Source organism: Cupressus sempervirens, chromosome 5 (assembly GCF_028749045.1).
Source record: "Cupressus sempervirens isolate cs-2001-9-10 chromosome 5, ASM2874904v1, whole genome shotgun sequence".
NCBI classification, from domain to species: Eukaryota; Viridiplantae; Streptophyta; class Pinopsida; order Cupressales; family Cupressaceae; genus Cupressus; species Cupressus sempervirens.
Genome location: NC_143122.1, coordinates 372414462 through 372433369, shown reverse-complemented (window position 1 = coordinate 372433369; position 18908 = coordinate 372414462).

Sequence of the window (18908 nt, the reverse complement as noted above, 5' to 3'; positions counted from 1 at the left end):
AATTTTCCATGCTTTTGAATCATCGGTCAACCTTGCTATCATCCCCTATTCCACCTAGGAGGAGAAAGAGGGTCAAATTCGACAACACAAAAGGGAAATATATTTTTCTAAGTTGTCTAGTTTAATCATTAATCAAAATAAATTCAAACCATGTGATTCTCAATTGAAATTAGTTGTTATGTATTTATATAAAATATGTACTTTGTTGTTTATTGTTCAAGATTATGTATTCAAACACGTCATCTAGTTGCTTTGTTTTATAAAATTGGTAGTAGGAGTAGAAGCAATAATAGTAGACATAACAATATTAGCATTTAATGTTAGGAGGTTTCTACTGTTTATTAAGTAGAGATAGGGGAAGACATTCAATAGTGGGTATAGTTTATTTTGCACTTTTAGTTGAGGTATGAAATGATGTCAATTTTTATTTATTGAAGTAGAGATAGGGGAAAACATTCAATAGTGGGTATAGTTTATTTTGCACATTTAGTTGAGGTATGAAATGATGTCAATTTTTATTTATTGTTTTTGTTGTTCTGATATGTGACTTAAATACTCAAAGCTAAACTTTAAGCTTCTCACCAACAACGATGCACAAAAGGGTAAACAATGGTCCTAAAAAGTGTTCACCTAGACTTGACAGTTGACCCCCATTGCACCAATAATATTCATGCAATCACTAATAGTAGTTCAGAAAATGTCTAGTAGTGCTTCACAAATCTCTACTAACAACTCACAAATCTCCAATAGTGGTTCATAAATCATCAAGTAGTTGTGCACAAATGAGCAAACCATGAATCAAAAAAGACAAAAAAAGAAAAACATAGACCAACTATTAGTATATAAGAACCACTATTGGACCTTGATTCACTAGTGGGTATCTTCCCCTAACTTGTTTCTAAATTTGATTGTGTGCAAGTTTTTTACTTCAATGTTTTGAATCCCATTTTGCGATTCATCATGGGATGTGAAAAACTAAAAGAACCAATTTGAAATTTATTTATTTAAAAGCTTATTTAAGTTTGAGAAAAGAAAGACAAATGTTGCATAAAATTATATAGGTGGAACTTCCATTAATTTTACTAATTATCATATTTGTAAAATAAAATCTATTAATTTTTTTATTCTTAAAAATTTATATAGATAGAAGTGGTTTTAGTATATGAATTCCAAGTTTTATTTTATAAATAAGTGTGTCAATTTCCATTCGTATACATATTCACAAAAAAGAGGTGGGTAGAAACAAGATGACACCTCTACTTCTACCTGAGGCTAAAAAGTCAAACAATAACAATAAAGGCCAAGAGAATTACAAAATAGAAGATATAAATATCATAAAAAACTTAAATTTTTAAATTTAGAAGTTATTGATGAATAGTTGTTTGACAAAAATATTAATCATATCTTGACAAAATAGTAACTTCAAATTGGTGAAACATTTCATTGCAACCATTTTGCTGAATTTTCTTAGATATATTTTATTTCTTTATAGCTAAAATAATATGTGTATATGTGATTGAAGATGGTTATTTGTCATCTTGACTTTGTAATCATTAATTGATAACAACTCGTTCTCACCTCCACCACATCAAAGTGTGAAATCTTTTTTGTTGCATTTTTTCAAAAAAAAAAAAAAAACACCATTGTCTCAATCTATTAACTTAAATAAGCTCTTGTTAGAATTAAAGTTGACTCATTTCCACTTGACCTTGACTTATACATCTAAGAGGGAATTTAAATATATTTTTTCTTTCAATTTATAATGAGTGGAGTAGACATTAATGTTACTTTTATTAGTTGAGAAAGTAAATTAGCACAAATCTAATGTGATATTAGAATGGAATATAATTAGGTTAGTTTTCTTTCATTATGACAATTTTTTTTTTCAAAAAGTGTTTCGTCCTTGAACAAGTGTATATTCCAAGTGCTCTCCATAATGTATATGTGTCCAATTGTCCAAGATAATAATTTTCTTTTAAATTCATCCAAATTGAATGATCGAAGTCCAAATTTTCAAACTTGTTGCAAGCTATTTGTTTTTCTTTCTCCTATAAATGATTTCTAATAGGAACAAGTTGGTGTGAATTACCTATTTACAACAAAAGCAACCAAGAGTTTTATGTAAATTTAATTGAATGGAAAGATTATATTAGAAGCTCTATATTTTCTCATGGCTAAAATACATTGTGATGTATTATTAGTATCATCATGCATAATATTCAAAGAGTGTATATGTATTTTTTAAATATATATTTGAATTATAAAACTATAAAATAATCTTTTGTGGGCATTCTACTTAGAGAAGTGTTTCAAAATCATGTAGAATTATTACCAAAATATAGAGGATTTCCTTAAAAAAATGTAAATATCCCTTAAAATTTTGAAGTTTTACATCTATCATTTCTCCACATTCAACCCATGTGTCTAAACTCTAGTATACCTTTACAAATAAAATGTATCTCCTAATGTTATAGTTTTATTGTAAAGATTAAGTGAAGTCAAAGTAACTCTGAAGCATTTTAGATAGCTATAGCAATTACTTTTTAAACACCACATACATACATAAACATAGATATGTTTCATAGCTCACTTAGCAATCACCAACTTAATGAATTTACATATTTATTGTAAGCTAAATAATTCATGAAAAATAGATTTTACTGCGGGGTCAAACTACATCCACGTGGATGCCATTTTCCACGTGATTAGAGTATTTAAAATATTACACAAATACTAAATAATGGTGAGTAGACCTTGATTTGCAAGGTGTATAAGTCATATGATCCCTAATCCTAATATTGGGAGTATCTTTCATGTGACATTGTTGATATTGGCACACCTAGTGATCTTATGCCTTTTTTGGACCTCATGTAGCACTTTGATTATTCTACATATAGACTCTCCTTTATATGAGCATGTTGATTCATCATTTGTTGAGAAGCATAGTGGTGCACTTGAGGATGGATACACTTTTTCTGTTAGTCATGGTTAATTATTCCTCCTAGTAACATATTTGCTTTTGGTTTTCTTATCTATGATGACTATACTAGTGATGAGATTTATGATGATTACAATAATAGTCATGATATGTATTTGTGTTACCTAACCTACTTATGTCTGTCTTCCCACAAATATATCTCACTCTATTGTGAATACCTTTCTCATTACTTCATGGTAGTCTTATTAATGGTTATGATTTTTATTACATTATTTAATGATAGAATTCATGTTTCTATTGCTTATATTTGTGAAAAAATAATATATTCATCTCATAATGTTTTGCATCATACTCTTTATAATCAACACGTCATTAGTGTCCCTATTATCAATGATCTCATGTATACTTACATGTTAAATATTTTTCAAGGTGTCTTGATGGTGTTTCTGATGTATGCATTCATAGAAACCTTTAATGATAAATCTCTATTATGGTTTAATGTATCTCAATCTTGGGATAATTTATTCCTCAATCTTGATTTCTCCTTAATTAAACATTTTAATATTTCCATAGAGAATTTCTAAATTTGGGCTTCTCATTTTTTCACTTTTCAAAATCATTTATTAATAATCATTGTAGGCATACTTGCAATTCAACATGACACATTATTATCTTTTAACCCACCATCCCCCCCTCCCCCAATGTATAGATCTTAGCGCACGACATGCATCATCTAGTAGGTAGCATCCTAAGTATGATTATCATATGGTCCCTTATTATCTCATTTACATAAGAATTTACATCATTCAAATATTATTACTACATTGAGAAAGATATCCAGTAAAAACCAAATACATGTAGAAATTTCACTACATTAGGAGATCCTTCTCATAGAGCGCTAAAATAGTTTTTGTAACACAAATTTTCACCTTCTTGGAACATGTTATCATTACCATAAGATGCATTAAAAAATATACATAGACGTATCATTTTAAAACATAAATTTAAAAATCTTATTAGAAAGAAAATGATAAATGTACAAAAAAACATTTATGGAAAAGCATATAACCCTACACTACTTGGACATGATAAGGAGGATCCTTCCAAACTTAATCTTGAGGAATGTCAAAAATTCAAAGAAATTGCCACATCACATATCTATATTATATGAAGGCATCAAACACCATGAGAATGAGGATAAGTTGTATGCATATAGTTAAGTATGAATGCAATAATTTGTGGCAATGTGATACAATAAAAGTGCCTCAATAAAAATCACATAAAAAATGAAAATTGTATAATGAATCAAAATAAGAGAATAGTTACATAAGGTACATTTGTACCTTATTGTACCTGACTTAGGAAATATTATTCCATTCACTTCTAATCAACTAGTCAGTAGTCATACACTACTAAACCGATGATAAAAAAAGTATTTTCTCCTCATTTGATTATGTTTAAAGTTTAACAAATATTTATTAATTATAAATGTTATATAAACAATTTATTTCAATTATGATTGTCTCAATTTGTTTGGTCTTATAGGAACCCTTTTCTCATAGGCATCCTCCATATTCATTTTTTGTGGCAAGATTTTAGGATAACAAATTTACAATAAATAATTAAGATTTTAAATTCAACTTTTACTATAAGTCTATTCAATTTTTATTATAAGTCTATAGTTTTTTCAATTTCACATGAATTACAATTTAGTAAATATGTACTTTGTAAGCATGTGTTCCTTCTCAGTCCCTAATAATGTATTTACCATAGAATACTAATCTATGAAAATTGATAAGGAGTATGCATATAATTAATAATAAAGTGCTAAATATAATAGTCTCATGCCACATGGTAAAATCCTTTACTTCACTCCAAAGGAACCAAAGTAAAACACTAGTAAATTTTAATTACTATTACATGAACCTAAGGAGATGAAGAATAAAGATTATTCATAACCATAATTTAATATCTCTTATTTAATAACTAAACAAGAATTTTAATAATTTAACAAACATTTTTTCTCAATTTTAGATCTAATATATTTCATTATGGTACTAAAAAATATCTAAAAGGTGAAGTGGATACTATGAAATATAAATAATTCCAATTCATCCATCTATTTCTAATTAAATTAATGCAAGAAACTAGTTGAATAAAATAAGTTATTTTTATAGCTCCTTAATAATCAAATCCTTAATCATAAAATATTTTACAAAATTTAAAATAGACAATAGATTTACTAAATTCACCAATATAACACTCTATTTTATTTGGGCAAGAAAATGACTAATTTTATAGTAAACATGGTTTGAGGCATTATCCAACCATTATACATTTCTATTTATGATTTTAAAATATCATTTATTTCATTTTTCAAATTATTACAGTAAGTTTATTATGTACGTAGATAGATTATAATTTATTTATTTTATGTCTATGATGATATTTTATATAATTAGTCAATATAATAATATATATATTTATTGTATTATATTTAAAACTTATTATAATTTACTATGGTTGTAATGGTAAGTGCACACCACTACGTGACACTTGTTATGAATATAAAAATAAAGAAACATCCACATAACATTTTGACATGCCTATGAATTTTTTATTAAAAAACAATATTTGGCACCATCTTTACGTAAACTAGTCACTTTTGTTTCTAAAGAAATCACGTATATTCATGATCCACCACCACCACATGTGAAATTGCTTGAGGAATAATATAATGGGGAAACTTTTTCCTTATGACAGTGGAGTCTATTCATATGGTTAGTGTTGCAAATGGATTTGGAATTTCAATCCTTTTTACATATTGATAAATATTAAATCCCCCCACTTTTCTATGATAAATGCTTTCACTTCAAATAAAGAAGCTCATTTTTTAGGATGTAAATGCATTCATCCTTTCTCGATTTGAGGGTCAGAACACATGGGAATCTCTTCAACACAAAATTCCCCAAAAATAGCACTTATAGCTTAGTTATACATTCTTATACTCAATCGTAAATGTATATATATCATGTTTATTTTTCATACTCAACTTTCATAATTATATATTCTATTTACATATTTATTCTTTATTTTGAGTCACAAATTTATTTTTGTTTCCCTTGTCCTTTTGCACTCATTTGTAGTACAATGTGTTGAAAATTACAATTGGGACAATTGTTATATTGTCATTGATTTCAAACCTACTTATGAGACATTTACTAATAATGTAGAGTGCCATATCATTTGATTGATGAAGAGGATTTGAAAAGAGGAGATAGCAAGGTGAGCTAGTCAAGTTGTTGAGAAAGAGAAGTTAACTATCATGGACTTATAATAGGCACTTGATAAGTTAGTCATTGACGAGATAATGTGTTGTCTAATCACTGACAAGATAATGTGTTGTTTAATCACTATATAAAGTAAAGAAGACAAGTGAAGTAATGTATGAAAGAAATGACAAGAAGTTAATTAAAACTCTAAGCTTAACCAAGTATCAATGTTCGTCAGATAATGAAGCAAATGAAGAAAAAGATTAAGGAACTTAAGAAGAAGTCAAATAAATAGTATAAGTCGAGTGCCAGTTATTGTCGAGAAACTTGATGAAAGAAATGTTAGTATTGATTGAGTGTTAGTAATGACAAGCAAGATAGTAAATGGCGAGAAAGACTAAGCAATGTATGTTAAGATACACAGTGATGCTTGAGTAGAAGAACTTAGTGATTGCTAAGTGACAAAAAAAGTTACAATTTGTGAAAGACTCAAATTTGAGACTGACATGGTTAAATTTTAGGATCGATCAAAATGTGTGGATGATAAATATTGATGAGCCGACATATTTAATGCACAAAGAGAGTTTTTTAACCAATCTATGGCAACGATTTAATGAGAAGTTTCTAGAAGAAGGGAGAATATAATGATGAAAGGATTCGATGAATCTAATTTAACCGTAAGATCTATGGTGATGTTTAAGTGGAAAAAGATCAAAATCACCTATTTAAGGAGGCATAAGATATGTTTTCTAAGGTTGGTTTGTTGTTGATTGGTGATTTTAAGGAAAACCTATGCAGAACAAAGTAGTAGAGGAGAAGTGAAGAGATTAGTAAAGTGTGATTGCTTGAAAGGATCCCAAGAAGATCAATGATGGAGATGACAATGGAAACCAATCGATGAACCAACATATGAGCGAGTGGATATGAATTTGAAAAGTGATTTGTGTTTTACAGATAAAACCCACTATTACATTCTAACCATTATGACAGTTAAAATCCTTTAAATCCTTTGACCAAGGTGACATTCTAATGGAATGATCCAAAGTCTGCTAACAAGGCCACTTCTAATAGGGTGATTAAATCCTTTAAAAGGATCACACTTAATAGTGTATTTTATAACCTTTAATAGGGTTGACTCTTAACCAAGCTCACTTCAGAATAGTGAAAAAGTGACAGCATGTTACTTGGTGGCTTTTCCCAAATTGGGTTTCCACGTTAAATCTCAGTGTCAAAGTGTCATTTACTTGTGTGGATGTTACTTTATGCATGTTATTTTTACAATTTTTTATTTTACTATTAGTCGGCACACATACACATAACAAAGAGTTAAAGAATGTTAAATTGTTGATAAGTTGCTATATAGACCAAGTTGTTTTATGAGATTGTTTAAGTTGTTTGAAGTTGTTAAAATTTAAATTGGTATATCTAGACTCGAGGATAACTAATTCATCCCCCCTTTCAGTAATTCTAATCATTCTAACAATTGGTATCAGAGCTTTTGGTGCTTATAAGGAAAGTTTGAAGGGACTCAAGTCAAATATCAAAATGTACAAGAGAGAGAGATACCCAAACTGAACATGGAGAACTTCCTAGCATGGCAATGCTTGATGAGATTTCATTTATTAGTTATTGGAGATTCTACATCATACTACTTGGATAATAAATACATTGAGGTGCCTAGACCTATGATAGTTGAACATACAAAAGAGAAGCAGGAGCGCAACCAAATGATGATTGAGCTAGTAGTAGCCCTAAGTTATGCTAAATTTGATAATGTAAAGGATTGCATTACTACACATCAAATGTGGGACAAGTTTACACAAATCCATGGAGGAGACAAAAATGTATTAAGATCTAAGGTAGAAACTTGAAAGGCAAGTTTGATGACATGATACTAAAAGAAGGTGAGACCACTGCACGATATTATGGCCAAATCAAAGAGGTGGTGAATGCTATCAAAGGTGTTGGAGGAATAATATTTGAAGAGACTTTGATAAGAAAGGTATTGAGAACTTTACTCCATGATTATGTTATTAGAGTTTATGCAATACAAGAGTTGAGGTGTACACCTAGTTATGGCCTAACCTTGGATAGTCTAGTTGGTAGACTCACTACATTTGAATTGTCAAATTTTTTATAATTATTCACCTGCTAGTGTTAAATCTTCTTTTAAAGAACAACTAGCCCTCGATGAATCTAAGAGAAAGAAGAAGAGCAAGTATGTAAGAAGTGAGAGTGAATTAGATGATGAACTTGAAGCATTATTGGCCAGTAGGCTACCTAGAGGAAAAGGAAAATACAAAGGTAAACTCCCTATTATCATCTTTACATCTAACAAAGTTGGTCATACTATTGCAAGGTGTCCTGATAGAGATGAGAAGAAGGAAAAAAAGAATTCAAGAACTAGGTAAAGAGAGACAATAGAGATATCTGAGATAACAAAGATTACAAAGATAAAGGTACGAAATCTTTCTACATTGCAGAAGAAGATGGTTCTGATTGTAATTATGATGATCATGATGAAGAAGGTGTTTATGTTGCAATGAAAGATGATTATGATGAAGATGAGAAAACTATGTTGATTGCCCATATGAGTAAGAATGATAAATGGATTATTGACAGTGGTTGCTCATATCATATTGTATCACCTAATCTAGTAGTGTAAAATGAATACTAACTATTGAATGAAAGCATGTTAAAAACTAAACAAGTTAACACTTAAGACAATACCAAGGTTATCACCACAAAAGGAAGCAAACCAAGAATGGTAGGCTCCTTATGGTATAACCCATGATGAAGTGGATGTGTCCCTGATGGGAGGGGATGTATGCTCACGTGCTCAAGCTTCCAAAGGATGGAGTTTTTTACCAAGTGTCTGTATGGATAAGGGTTTCAACAATGTGGGTATGGAGGGATTTTAGTATTATGATGGTATTTTGGTAGTTTTTAGGCTCTCAAAATAGCATTATAACTTTTCATGAAAAGTGGATGATCTTTGTGAAGGGAGAGGGTTACATTTATAGGCCAAGGAAGAGAAAGATGGATAGTCAAGATGCAAGGATGAGAAAATAGTAAGGGAGGGTCAAGATGCATTCAAAGGGGAGCACATGGATTGTGCTTGTTTTGAGCCAATAGGAAAGTGACACTTGTCACAAGGAGGATGAGTATGAGATGATAGGATAAGGGTTGGTCAAGGGAGTAATAAGGGAGGTTGAGTATGTAAGAGGGATGTAATAGTCATAAATGTTGGAGGGTGAGGGTGAGGATGAGTTTGTTGACTTTAGCTTGGGTTAGCAAGTCATAACCCTTGTTTAAAGTTGTGCACATGTTTAGGAGGGAGATTATGATTAGCTTAGAAAGGGGGATAGGGTTTAAGTGGTTTAGCTTTGATGGCATAGGTTAGTTAGGTGGCTAAGTGATGTTAGTATGGGTGAATGGGTTGGATTAGGAGTTTATATATTTTATTAAATGATTTATTTAATACAATGAGGGTATGGAATTAAGTTAAATAGATTTGAGAATTTATTTAATTAAATAGAGGAATAGGGTTTTAATTGATAAGTTGATTTTGGGTTATCATTTGATTTTGTAAATTGGACTATAGTCATTTAAAAAAATTAATTAACTAGGGAATAATGATTAATTAATTAAATAATAAATATTTAATCAATAATGTCCTAGGAAATGAAAAAATACGACTACCTATTTGTGTAATCAGATTTAGGTGTCTACATTTTGCCCTTCTTTGACATAGTGTTGGAACAAAACTATTTCAAAGAAGTTCATATATAAACAATGTGAAGAAGACTTTTTGAAGCAACATGGTTTCCCTAGTTTTGAGTAGAAGAGGAGAGAATGGAATACATGATGCCCCCTCAAGAAGGTGGTAGGGAGAGAAGGCAAGGCCTGACAGCTTCTTGAAAAGTATACGAATCTAGGGCGAGCCAGAGGACATAGAGTGGATAAGAGAGAGAGGGGGGGGGGGGGGGGTAAGGAGGCTCATACTTTCACTATGGGAGCATGATACAAATGAAAACCTTGTGTGCAAGGATAAGTGATGGTTAAGAACATGGGTTAAGGGGGAGGGGGAGGGTGATTGGTTGTTTGAAATTAAGCCCAGGGAAGTGATTTGGAAGATGGTAAGGTTGGGGAGAGTATGATTCTAGGATTATGATTAGGGATGACTAAAATTATGATGGATGTAGAAGCTAGGATTATGATTGATTCAGGAGCTATGATTATGATTGATGTAGGAGCCATAACTATGATTGATGTAGGAGCTATGACTATGATTGATGCATGAGCGATGATTATGATTGATGTAGGATTGGATAGCATGGGATTGATAGATTGGTTGGATCATGATGGCAAGATTGATTGGATGGGATGCTTGGATAGGATGGAAGTTTTGAAGGAATCCATTGAAGCTTGAGCATGGGGGTGTTCTAAAGGGGAGCACCACTAGATTGTTGAGCACTTATTTTGATATAGGAATATTGGGGATATGCCAAGGTTACTAAGAACATCAAGGCCTTTGTACCAATATTACATGGGAATGACGCAAAGCAAACACGCAAGGATCACCCTAGCATCACACATGAATCCCGAAAGAATTAGAGTGGAAATGATACTAGGTAATCCACAAGCAAAGGATATTTCCCAAGTGCACCATGTAACCACAAGTGATCACATGTTTGGGCTATCCAAGGGTCATATCTGATTGACTCACAAGCAAAAAGAAGAAGATGAAAGCGAGATCAAAACCTTGCTCATGAATTGCCCCATTTGCAGCACACCATGATTTAAAAGATTGTGGTGACTTTAAGGAGGGAACAACCCACAATGCATGGAAGAGATGCATGAAGAACCAAATGTGAAATCCTGAAAAGAAAAAAATTTGAAAGAAAATGTAAATCTATATAAAAGTTAACCTTTTGCTAAAGAGATTGGTAGGACTGGATACTGACGGACCAAGATCAAATGAGAGGAAGGAGGCATCCTACAAGGATCTATCCATAATATTGAGGACTAGGATGAGTTGGGCAATTAGAACTCTTCAGGACAACATTTTGATGACAAGGGATCTCATACAAGGATTCACTAAAGCACCTAACCAAGATAATTGCAATGTGTGATCAAGCATGAAATGACACAAAGAGATGAGAGATATACAATGGGACCAAGCTAAGGATTAACACACAAGGAATATACAACTAACAGATCAAAGGATTTACGAGGGATTACTGGACAAAAGCTCAGCATGATAAGATAGCAACAAGAAAGATAAAGATGAGAAGATAATAGATAAAAAGATTGGGATGAGGAGATAGAGGGAAAGTGTAGGATGAGAAGATAAAGGGGATGAAAAGCTTGGGATGTGAAGATAGTGGATAAAAAGCTCAAGATGAGGTGATAGTGGATAAAAGCTTAGGATAGGGAGACAGAGGATAAAAAGTGTAGGATGAGAGAGAGTAGAATGAAAAACTCAGGATGAGGAGATAGAGGGGATGAAAAGCTCAAGATGAGAAGATAGTGGAAGAAAAGCTCAAGATGAGGAGATAAAGGGGATGAAAAGCTCAATATGAGAAGATAGTTTGTGAAAAGCTTAAGATTGCGGGAGTAAAAAGCTCAGGATGAGGAGATGGCAGAGGTAAAAAGCTTAGGATGAGAGGATAGCAAAAGTAAAAAGCTTAGTATGAGGAGATAGTAGGTGTAAAAAGCTCAGTATGAGGAGATAGTGGGTGTAAAAAGCTCAATATGAGGAGATAGTGGGGAAGAAGCTCAGGATGAGGAGATAGCGAGGAAGAAACTCAGGATGAGGAGAGATACCTAAAGATAGGGAGTGGGAAAGATGGATCCCAATGATGATGATCAAGGTGTGACCAAGGCTTGCAACAAGGTTGGGCAGAAGATTATGAATGTGATTAGATGTACAATGGAATGGTGTAGTTGTTCGTAGATTTCTAGGAGCATGAGGATATGAATGATTGACATTGGGGTATATGGGATAGCCTAGTGTTAGATATCAATGACAGGGGATGTACCAGGTGATGGAAAGATGGAGAGATGGTGAGGAGTGCAAGGATAGGAGAAAAAGGTATGATTAAAAGATAAGGATTGGGAGATGAATGGTTTTGGGGATGACAAGATGATAATAGGGCTAGAATGGGGGGATGGAAAGATGGACATGACATGATCTCCAAGGAATAGAGCACCCCCAGTTATATTTTATTCAAGAGGAGGTTTTATAAGGGGTGGGATAGGATGGAGGATTTGGTCAACAAGAGGACGAGGGATATAGATGGAAGCTAGGATGATTTATTTATGAGGAGTGTGATAGGATAGAGGGTTGCAGGATAAGAGGATAATAAATTACAGGGAAGATAGGATAGGAAAGGTGAATGAGCAAGGAAGATAGGGGATAATAATATTTGGCGGATGAGGATGATGGAGGGCTTATATGGATGAAAGGGTGGGTGGAGAAAGGATAGGTGGATACAAAATTTGAGGGGAAATGGATGTCAAAAGGATGACCAAAATCATGTATCTGGTGATGGAATTTATTAGGATCAAGATCCAAATGGAGATGGTGGGTGAAATGGATAAGATGCAGTGGGTATGGTGAGTGATTGAAATGCCCCCAAGTGTGCAGAGCATTTGGATGTAGGGATTACACAGGGTGCTTGTTTGCCAAGTTTTCATCATGGTACTTATCCATGGCACTTGAATTGCCAAGTTTTCACCAGTGGATGATTTAAAAAGAAAAAAAAATTCTTCATATTTTTTACTTTTTTGATGCATTTTTACTTATAGATGTTGGTAGGATGGAGAGAAAAAGATTGGATTAAAGGGGTGGTATGGTCAATGGGAGTTGGTAGATAAGGGATGGGAAGACATAAGACTTGGGGGTAAATGGATGAGGAAAAAGGAAATATCATCATTGGCACACACCTTGAGAGGTGATGAAGTAGCAGGAAAGATCATGTTGAACGAGGTTAAGGAGAAAATGGAGGAAGAGAAATATAAGGACTAACAATAAAGTTGGAAGATGAAGGATTGGAAATCTAGGATAAGAAGCATTGGGACTAAGAGTGGGTTAGGGGGATGAAGGATGTATATATGGAGATTTTGATAGAGTATGAATGGATGAGGCATTTTAAGTAGCATGAATGGATGCCAATTGAGATTTTTCTTTGAGATGCATTTCTTTTATGAGCATTCTTTTGGGTATCCACATGATGTTTGATTTTTTCATCTTGGGCCTTTATGGCCTCTTGACTTTTTCTTTTATTTGGATTAGATGCTTCTCTTCTGGAACATGTATTTTAGAAGGGGCATGTTGAAACTTGGATTTTTTTGGATTTTTGGATTTATGATTTTTTATTTTGGCATCCAATATGCTTTTATTAGCCATGGTATGGGAACAAAAGCATGGAGGATATGGAGGGATTATGTATGGAGTGATAGAGGTTGAAGGTTGGAAGGGATTCAAGGATGAGTGTCTTTGATGATCTAGCTAGTGGATTTGAGGGGAGGGAATGATGGATTGGAATACAAGATATAGAGGCATACAATTGCCCAAAATGGATGGAGGGAATGAAGGATATGGGCCTAAAACAAAGGGAAACAAGGAAGGAGTAGGTCCCAAGATAGATGGAGGAGATAAAGGATTTGAATGAGGTATATAAGGACCCAAAATGGATCGAAAGGATGAGGGATTTAGATAAGGGATATACGGACCCAAAATGGAGGGTTGGAAATAAGTAGTAGGATTAAGGGCCCAAAATAGATGTAGAACAAGAGGGATGGGAAATTTGGGGTAAAGATGGAAGGACTTGTGACCATGAAGGGGTAGGAGGGATACCAACATCTAGAGATACACTTTTATTTTTTCCTCAATATGATGTTCATTATTTGGAACACAAGATGTGAGTCCATTACTAGTTGAAGGAGTTGAAGCTTTAGATATGATAGTTAGATCCTCTTCTATGGATCTATCATCATGGATTATAGGGTATGTATGATCATGAAGCAAAGGAGATGGAAGGATAGGATCTTGATAGGGATGGGTTGATGGAAAGGGATCTTGAGATGGAGTAGGTAAGATGGTAGGATTCAGATATGGAGGGGATGGTAAAAGTGGATATGTAGGGGAATAAGTGGGATTGTCTTTTGTGTCATGGGATATTTCAACATGATTTTGGAAAAGATCTTGATAGGAATGAATGGGAATGGATGGTATGATAGGAGAAGTATGGATGGTTTCTTTAAGTGAGGTAGATGGATGGAGAGGAGGTTCTGCAATAGGGATGGGTTGATGGGGGATGGACTCATGAAGTTTAGTACATGGGATTTGGGTAATGCTAGGAGGACAAGATGTAGATGGGATTTGGAGGGATTCGATGGATAGGAAGTAAGGGATGGAAGGGGTTTGATAAGTAGGGTGGATGAGATAGGGATGATAGCGATAGGACGATGTAAGAGGAGTGATGGGGGTGGGAGATGGATTTTATTTGGGTTTCCTTGTAGAATTCCTTGGAGACATGTGCGTTGGACTAGAAAGAGTAAGGGGATTAAGGTGATGCATTGTATGACTAGGATTGGTTGGAGGATTTGGAAAGTGGTGTGGAGGATATTGGGATGGTGGGTTTGGACTAGGGATGTAGCTACTAGAATTGTTCTGGAATGGTGGAGACTGAGAAAGGAAGGTGGAGGAAGATGGATATATGACTGATGTATAAGAGGAATATGTGGGCACAATATAGGAAGGAGGTAAGGATGAGGATAATAATCAATTTCCCTTATGAAAGGCATGGTAAGGAGTGCTAGTGGGTATGCATGGAGGAATGATGGAGTAGTTGGGAGGAATGTTTGGATTTTGGAGGATGTTGGGAGCAATATCTCTAAGGCTTTCAATATACCCATCATATTCAACCAAATCTTCATCATCAGTGGAATAGGATGGAGTGGGAGAAAAGGTGGGATGACCAAACTCATTGTAATAGGATTGTGACATCACATTTTGATGATGAAGGATGAATACGAAAATGCAGATTAGGATAAGTAGGGAAGCTTAGATTTGGATTTGGATTAAGCTCATGATAGGAGGAAAGTCTAAATCCAAAAGATATGGAAATGGGGTGGGGAATGACTAAGAAGATTTAGCTATCTTACAATAAGGAAGACTTGATGGAAGACTAGAATGACGTAAGAAAGGATGTGATTAGGATGACACTATTTTTGGAAGTTTGGATGAATATCTGATGAGGTAGTGACTACACTAAGTATGTCTTTCATTTGGATTGAATGATTTACCAAGGTATAAAGTGGAACAAACTAGACTTAGGGTTGTTACGAATGGACTTGCTAACAACCGTTTCAAAGGATAAACAAGTGATCTCTTTAGCAAAAAGATTTGATTTTTTCTAAAACATGGGGGGGGGGGGGGGAGGTTTGAACACTCAAGCATGTCAAACACACCAATAGCCCTATAAGATGTTTTATAAGGATATACGAGCTTAGCTAGGGGTGTCCTTGATATATGCAAGGTACATGAGGCCCAAATATGTAGATGAAAGAAAACAATGTCACAAATCTAGGAGGAGATGGTAACCCAAATCTCCACTTGCACTTCCCAAAGGTATAAAGTTCTTTGGGGCTTAGCCAAGAGTGACAAGATTATGCTTCCAAGAGAGGTGTCTTTCAATTCACCTCGCGATATTTATACTTTGCCAGAATGCTAGAGTTGAGGTTGCCCCAAGGGGTGATGAAATCCCCAAGCAGGTCTCCTACAAAGTGTAAAAACAAGACCACATAAATGATCTTGGGTTTAAAAAACACTTGTTCTTTTCCAATTGATGATCTTTCCAACTTTACATTGTTGTTAGCATAATGAAAATCAAGAGTTCGTCAACATAAGAAATTTGAGTGTGTCAAAATCATGCAATGTTAATTGATCTTTAGGAATTCAAGATTGAGTTAAAGTATTTTATGCCCAAATTTGAGGTGTGAGGTATAGCAATGATTATTTGATCCTTGGCATTCAAGATTATATTTGTTATTTTAAGCACGCATTCCAATGAAAAACTTGATTTTAGTCCATGGCATTCAAGATTGATTTGAGCAACATTCATTCAATGAGAGATATGTTTAAACATGCAAGTTCATTCTAAGAAAAATCTGCAAAAAACATGGTTAGGTTTTTTAGATGCTCCACCCTATAATGCTACAAAAAATTAATTTGATTAGCCACACAAAAATTCCCAAAATCAAAGCTTAACTATGGGGAAAAAAATTAACTTTTTTTGTTCATTTTTATGGAAAAAAAAAAGATCCATAGAAGAGGATCTAACTATCATATCCAAAGTTTCAACTCCTTCAGCTAGTAATGTACTCACATCTTGTGTTCCAAATAATGAACATCATATTGAGGAAAAAAATAAAAGTGTATCTCTAGATGTTGGTATCCCTCCTACCCCTTCAAGGTCACAAGTCCTTCCATCTTTACCCCAAACTTCCCATCCCTCTTGTTCTACATCTATTTTGGGCCCTTATCCTACTACTTATTTCCAACCCTCCATTTTGGGTCTGTATATCCCTTATCTAAATCCTCCATCCTTTCCATCCAGTTTGGGTCCTTATATACCTCATTCGAATCCTTTATCTCCTCCATCTATCTTGGGACCTGCTCCTTCCTCATTTCCCTCTATTTTAGGCCCATATCCTTCATTCCCTCCATCCATTTTGGGCAATTATATGCCTCTATAGCTTGTATTCCAATCCATCATTCCCTCCCCTCAAATCCACCAGCTAGATCATCAAAGGCTCTCATCCTTGAATCCCTTCCAACCTTCAACCTCTATCACTCCATCCATAATCCCTCCATATCCTCCATGCTCTTGTTCCCATACCATGGCTAATAAAAGCATATTGGATGCCAAAATAAAAAATCATAAATCCAAAAATCCACAAAAATCCAAGTTTCAACATGTCCCTTCTAAAATACATGTTCCAGAAGAGAAGCATTTGATCCAAATAAAAGAAAAAGTCAAGAGGCCATAAAGGCCCAAGATGAAAAAATAAAACATCATGTGGATACCCAGAAGAATGCTCATAAAAGAAATGCATCTCAAAGAAAAATCTCAATTGGCATCCATTCATGCTACTCAAAATGCCTCATCCATTCATACTCTATTCAAATCTCCGTATATACATCCTTCATCCCCCCAACCCACTCTTAGTCCCTATTCTTCTTATCCTAGATTTCCAATCCTTCATCTTCCAACTTTACTATTAGTCCTTATATTTCTCTTGTTCCATTTTCTCCTTAACCTTGTTCAACATGATCTTTCCCACTACTTCATCACCTCTCAACGTTTGTACCAATGATGATCTTTCCTTTTTCCTCATCCATTTACCCATAGGTATTATGTCTTCGCATCCCTTATCTGCCAACTCCCACCCACCATACCACCCCTTTAATCCAATCTTTTTCTTCCCATCCTACCAACATCTATGAGTAAAAATGCATCGAAAAAGTAAAAAATATATATTAAATTTAAAAAAAAAAAAAAAAAATCCACTGGTGAAAACTTGGCAATTCAAGTGCCATGGATAAGTACCATGATGAAAACTTGGTAAACAAGCATCATGTGTAATCCCTCCATCCAAATTCTCTGCACACTTGGGGGCATTTCCATCACCCACCATACCTATCTCATCCCACCATACCCACCACATCTTATCCGTTTCACCCACCATCTTCCTTCAGATCTTGATCCTAATAAAGTCCATCACTAGATACATGATTTTGGTCATCCTTTTGACATCCATTTCCCCTCAAAGTTTGTATCCACCTATCCTTTCTCCACCCACCCTTTCATCCATATAAGCCCTCCATCATCCTCATCTACCAAATATTATTATCCCCTATCTTCCTTGCTCATTCACCTTTCCTATCCTAGCTTCCCTCTACCTCATTATCCTCTTATCCTCCAACCCTCTATCATATCACACTCCTCATATACAAATCCTCCTAGCTTCCATCTATATCCCTTGTCCTCTTGTTGACCAAATCTTCCATCTTATCCCAAACCTTATAAAACCTCCTCTTGAATAAAATATAACTGGGGGCACTCTATTCCTTGGAGATCGTGTCATGTCCATCTTTCCATCCCCCCATTCTAGCCCTATTTTCATCTTGTCATCCCCAAAACCATTCATCTCCCAATCCTTATCTTTTCACATTCCTCTATCCAACCTTCTACTAATCATACCTTTTTTCTCCTATCCTTGCACTCCTCACCATCTCTCCATTTTTCGATCACCTAGTACATCCCTTGTCATTGGTATCTAACACTAGGCTATCCCCATATACCCCAATGTGAATCATTCATATCCTCATGCTCCTAGAAATCTACCATCAACTACACCATTCTATTATACATCCAATCACATTCGTAATCTTCTGCCCAACCTTGTTGCAAGCCCTGGTCACACCCTAATCATCGTCATTGGGATTCATCCTTCCCACTCCCTAACTTCAGGTATCTCTCCTCATCTTGAGCTTCTTCCCCACTATCTCCTCATCTTGAGCTTCTTCCTTGCGATCTCCTCATACTGAGCTTTTTATACCCACTTTGTCCTTATACTGAGCATTTTACACCCGTTATCTCCTCATACTAAGCTTTTTACTTTTG